The following is a 6,357-nucleotide window of genomic DNA, read 5'->3' on the forward strand; positions in this document are numbered from 1 at the left end:
TTGCTATCCTTGCTATTGTCTCTTCTCTGCTTCCCTGGCAGGGGGTGGGGGGGAAGAGGTCCTCTTTTTTTTTTTTTTTTTTTTTTTTTTTGCTTTATTTTGTTTGTTGTTTCTCTGCTTTGAATTTTTCCAGATGCCTCTGCAGATTTTTCTCTCTTATCCACAATAAAAATCTTCCACCAGTTGAGCAGCTATTTTGGCAGTTTCTTTTCAGCACTCACCCAAGTACAGCTAATTCTATCTTTTTTAAAAAAAAATCTCTTTATATATTATATCCTGACGAAAGTCCCCCCCCCATCCCTAACTCCTCCCAGTCCCTCCCTTCCACTGCCCCTCCCTTCAGAAAAGAGCAGGTCTCCCAGGGATATCAACCAAGTAAGTTGTAAGTTACAATAAGACTAGGCACATAGCCTATTATTAAGGGTGGTCAAAGCAACCCAGTAGAAGGAAAAGGGTCCCAAAAGCAAGCATAAGAGTCAGAGACAGGTCTGCTCCCGTTGTTAGGAATCCCACAAGAACACCAAGCTACACTAGGATAACATACACACAGAGGATCTAGGTCAGACCAATGCAGGCTCCGATTGTCAGTTCAGTCTCTGTGAACCTGGTCAGTTGACTCTGTGGACTGTGTTCTTAGGGTGCCCTTGAACCTCTGGCTCCTACCATCCTTCCTCCCTCTCTTCTGCAGGGCCAAGCCTACTTTCACTCACCACACTTTTGGGGGGGAAAAAGAATCCCAGAGAGCATGTGCTATGACAAAGAAACTCTAGTTAAAGATACCTACACATTTTATTGTATTGATCAGACAATATTAATTTTAAAAATTAATGCTTTTTTAATATTTTGTGCTCGATTGACATTAATTCACTAATTTTCAGGGAGAATTAGTTGCTTTGGGTCAGGAACTAAACAGGACCAATAGTTGCATTTGTTATTTCTTTCTTTACTAAATATTTCTCCTTCCCTTCTCTTTCATGCATTATCTTTGTTAAATAAACAAGCAATTGTGCTATATATTGCCCCAGCTCTTGGATAATGCTGAGTGGTTTTGTTTTGTTTTGTTGGGTTTTTTTTTTTTTTTTTTGCATTATTTAACACGTCTGGGACAAATTTTGTATAAATTGAAATTTAGAGGTAAAGTCTTGGTTCCATTGGGTGTACAGTCTTGGTTTTAGTTAGTTTTTTTTTTTTTCCCAATTCATTCATTTTCGGGAGTCTATTAGAAAGTCTGTTTGCTCCTTTGGATACAGAATCTCACTATGTAGCCCTGATTTCTGAAACTTGCAGCCATCCTGTCTATGCCATCCCAAGTCCTGGGATTCTTTTAGCTTTTCTTAGATAGTACATTATCTATAGCCACCACACTGCGCAACAGAGCTGCAGAAAGCATTTCTATCAGCTAACAATAGCTTCCTACCCATTGATTGATACCATCGTGCCCTCCCCTTTCTCTTAGACTCTATGATATTAACTTCCATGAGGTCGACTTTTTCAGATTCCACATATGATCTTTATTTATGTATCTGGCTTATTCCAGTTGACATACTGACAACCCAAATCACTTCACAGTGTTTTAAATTCCTGGATTTTGCCTTTTGGTGGATAAATAGTAATTATATTTCATGGGCTGATGAACACTTTCCTTGTGTCCATTTCATTTGTTTGTTTGTTTGTTTTGTTTTTTTGAGACAGGGTTTCTCTGTGTAGCCTTGGCAGTCCTGGAACTCACTCTGTAGACCAGGCTGGCCTAGAACTCAGGAATCCACCTGCCTCTGCCTCTGCCTCCCAAGTGCTGGGATTAAAGGCGTGCGCCACCACTGCCCGGTGGGTACAGGAAGTTTTAGCATGTTGATTTTTCCATGAACTTTTCATGATTCTTCTGTGCATGTGTGTTCTTTAATTTCTGTCACCAGTCATGATAGTTTTCATTACAGAGGCTTCATGTCATTGAATAAATTTGTTCCTAGACATTTTTTATAGTTACTGTCAATGAATTGCTTTCTCAATTTATTTTTCAGATAATTTGTTATTGCCATATGTAAATGCTGATTTTTTTTTTTGGCATTTTTCATCCTGCAACTTTCAAAACTCATTTGTCAGTTCTAACAGCTTGTAGAACTATGAAATATGGAGGGGGCAAGTTTTAGTATTTTCAAACTCTTGGGACAATAAATAAGTGTTCCCAGGAATTCTGAGTTTTCAAAATTATAATATTCTTCAACATATTTTTAACAATTTTCACACTCTATTATTAGAATAGCTAAAATTCATGTTTAAAGAATAAAAGATAATAAGATAATAAATAGTACTTACAAAGAACTACAGCCTGCAGGAATATTTAAACAATGAACAAAATTTAAAATTCAGGTCTCCCAGTAAGATAACAGCCCCTCATGGAATCGTGTGTAGACATCGTCCATTTAAGGGCTGCCTTTACATTGAAAATGTGTTATGCCTTGTGTATTGGGGAGTTTTTAGCTACACTGCTTTGTGCTCCCAGCAGGTCCTGAGCTTCCAGCTACCCTCCCAGGAACTCTTTGGATCCCCAAATGAAAGACACCCACACATTAGCTTATTTTTGAAATGCCTTGGCTAACTCAAAGGCTGGGCAGTTCTTACCCTTCACCTGGCTATCACAGATTTCCCTCTGATTCTCCCGACTCAACACTCTCTGAATCTGTGATCGACCTTTGCTGCCCTGTTTCTTCGGGGCGGTTCTCCAGTCTTCTGCCCAAGAAGCTTCTGAGCAGCCCTTTCCGGGACCGCACTCCTTCTCGCCTACATTTCGGATGCTTTTCCTTCTGCAGCTCTAAATCTGACCCTCCTCCTCTCCTCTCTCCTGAATCCTAGCACGTGCAACTCTCCCTTTGCCCAGCCACTGGCTGCTGGCATCTTTATTGATCAATCAAAATCCAATAAGGGACAAGGACCTTCAGCGTTTGGACACACAGATTCCAGATTAAATCAAAGCATTAGAACCAATCCCCAAAACTTTAAGAGATCATAAGGTATAACATATATACTGTATACATAAACGTATTAGTTTTTATTTTATCTTTTTAAAAAATCACCTTTTCTTATTCTTTTTTTAATGGTACACCATACCCACACATCCATTTGTTCAGATATATGTATACATTGGCTAAGATCCAAATATGAGGGAAAGTGAGTGTGTTTGCCTTTCTGAGACTGGATCATCTTGTCTATAATATACTCTAAGTCTATTTGCATTTTCCTGTACATTTTGTCATTCCGGTTTTTTTAGAGCTAAATATTATTCCATTTTATATATGAACCAGATCCTTGTCCATGAATCTTTGGATGGACAACTAGGTTGGTTCTACTTTCTTGCTATCATAAATAGAACAACATGAGTATGCATATATCTTTATGATAGGATATGGAGTTCTCTGGTTCAAGAGTAGCTAGTTCATATAGAGTCCTTTCCATTTTTTGAGGAACCGCCACACTGATTAATCACTCTGGTTTTATTAATTTGCAGTGAATAAGGGCTCCCCTTTATCAAAATCCTCTTGAACATTTGATGTCAGAATTCTTGACAGTAGCCATTCTGACCAGGATGAGCTGGTTATCTTATAGATTTATTTTGGATTTTCCTAATGACTAGGAATATTGAACATTGTAGTTATTGGCCATTTGTGTATTTTTCCCCCAAACTCTATTCAACTTATAGCTCCTTTGTTGATTGGTGGTTTTATTTCCTGGGTAGTTTCTTTAAGTTCTTTATAAATTCTGGATTTCAACCCACTGTCTGAAATATTATAGGTGATAAAGATTTTTCTCCTATCTATCGGCAAACTGTGTGTTCTCCTGAGCTTCGACTGCTGTGTGGTTTCTATCAATTGTTCTGTCTCAGGAATGTGGATATTCCCAGCCATTAAATGCTCCTTGCCAACCCCGGGTTTAAATTTAGCCATCTTTGTTCTGTTCTGTTGAAAAAAATTACAAAAATGTTTGAAATGACAAAGTATTAGCAAAGTTACAGAAAATAAAAGAACTTCACTATAGCTTTTCTGAATTAATCCATTTGAATGAATGTTCTTCGTTTCTTCCTTTCTTCTCCTTCTTTTTTCCTTTTCCTCCTCCTCCTCCTCCTAGTCTTGAGCTCTGGTTTGGCATGAGAAGTTTCTAAATTCCACTGAGTTTATTCAGACTCCTGAAATTATTATTGTTCACCACTTCTCTGAGACACAATTGTCCTAAATAAAATAAACATCTAGCAAGTTGAAGAAAGAACTCAAGAAATCCAGAGGAAGCCCCTGGAGCAGGACATTTTCTATTGTGAGTGAAGTGGGGGAGGAGTGGACTTGAGTATGTTGTCATTTTCAGTAGCATGCAGTGTTCAGTTAACCACACTCCTACTCCTTTCTCCTCCCCTCACTACTTGCAAGTACTAAACTTCCAGTGACCTCTGGTAATATGGACAGTCCTGGGCATGCCATAGGGAAAAAAGGCAGAACTTTGAAAGTATCCACTTAAACACGATCTTAATTTCATCTGGCTGTGGTGGTACACACATATTTTAATTCCCACAGAGGGAAGTGGATCTCTGAGAGTTCGAGGTCAACCTATCTACATAAAGATGTACAGCACATTCAGGGCTATGTAGAAAGACCCTGTCTGAAAAGCCAAAACCAAAACACCCTACCAAAAAAGAAATCTTCATGTCAACATTTTAATGTATTCCTTTTGAAATGCTTCTTGACTTCATACTGTATCTGTTCAAGTTCCAAATTCAAGTCTGAATTTCCTACATCAAGAAGACAGGTATAACACATGAAGTCAGTTATTGTGTCAACAAATATAAGGCCTACAGAGGTTCAATGCAGACAGAGTTACAGTACTAAGAAAGAGAAGCTACCAGCAACTGCTATCCTTTTTCAAAGGGAAAATTGGTTTTCTCCAATGGACTCACTGCATTTATTAATTGTATATAAAGGTAAGGCCCATGCCCAGCAGCGGATGGCCAACACTGCAACACAGAATGGACTCAATAGTATTTTTGTGATTTTTTTCCCCTCAAATCTTACATTGCTCTGTTTGGGTTTTTGCTTTGTTTCATTAGTCTTTTGCTTGTATATTTTGGTTTTCATTTTGTGGGATTTTGCATTTTTTTCCCTCTTTGCTTTTTGTTTGTTTTAAAAAGAGAGAGAATATGGGTTTGGTGGTTGGATAGGATCTGAGAGGAGTTGAGGGAAGGAAAAAGAATGATCAGATTATATTCTGTGAAAAAAATTTAAAATGAAAGTAAAATTCAGGCATAGAATAGTGAGCTAGCATGCACATAACACACACTCAAGGTATGAGGCTGGCCCAAGGCCCTGGCTAAGAGGGAGGCTTCAGGGAAATGAACACCACACACACTGCATGTCTCAGGAATCTGGATCAAGATCACAGTGTCCTGTTACTATCGGGGTCTCCCTCTCCTGACTCCTGACTGGGGCATCCTCTCTGAGGCAGTGCTGTGCTGCTTTCTGTGCTCTTGGAGGGATCCATCAGTTTGTACCTTGTTCTTTGGCCTCAGTGTGGCTTCAGTCATCTGGCTCTACCATGAACTTACAACAGGTACTTGTAAGTACTTTTGTTTTTCACAATTTTATTGGCAGCTACTTTTTTTTTTTTTTTTTTAGATATTTTATGAATATGGATGTTTTACCTGCATGTGTGTGTATGCAGTACCTGTAGAAGTCAGAAGAGGGCACTGGAGTTATAGACAGTTGTAAGTTGCCATGCAGGGGATGGGAATTGCACCTGGGTCCTCTGGAAGTACAGCCAGTGCTCTTGACCACTGAGCCAACTCTTCAGTTCCTTGATAGTTATTGTTTTGATAATTATAATATTAAATATCAAGATCATTTATTGAAGTGGTTCATAGATATAAAATTTGCTCTAGAGCATGCTTTTATTAATGACACTATAAAGCAGTAGTTAACATACAGCCACCACCCTGTAGTAGGCTGGCCTGTAACCTATCTTACTCTACAGATGCTGGGGTTATGGGGGTAGTGATCTAGGGGTACCCTGAAAAGAAGAGCAACACAGAGAAAGCTAAAGGGTCAGACTGGAAAGCTGTGACAGTGTCAGCTGCATGAGAAAGTGAAAGCCAGTCCAAGAAAGAAGCAGCAGGAGATAGGGAGGAAGGAGAGAGGAAGCAATGGAATGCAAGGGAACAGGGAGGACAAAGAAGGGTGAGAGAAGGAAGGAGTGGGAGGGAAATAGAAACTACAGCTTCTTTTTTTTTAAATTTTTTTTATTATTATTATTTTGTTTACATTTCAAACGCTATCCCGAAAGTTCCCTATACCCCCCCACACCCCTGCTCCCCTACCCATCCAC

This window comes from Mus pahari, chromosome 7 (genome assembly GCF_900095145.1).
Source record: "Mus pahari chromosome 7, PAHARI_EIJ_v1.1, whole genome shotgun sequence".
Lineage (NCBI taxonomy): Eukaryota > Metazoa > Chordata > Mammalia > Rodentia > Muridae > Mus > Mus pahari.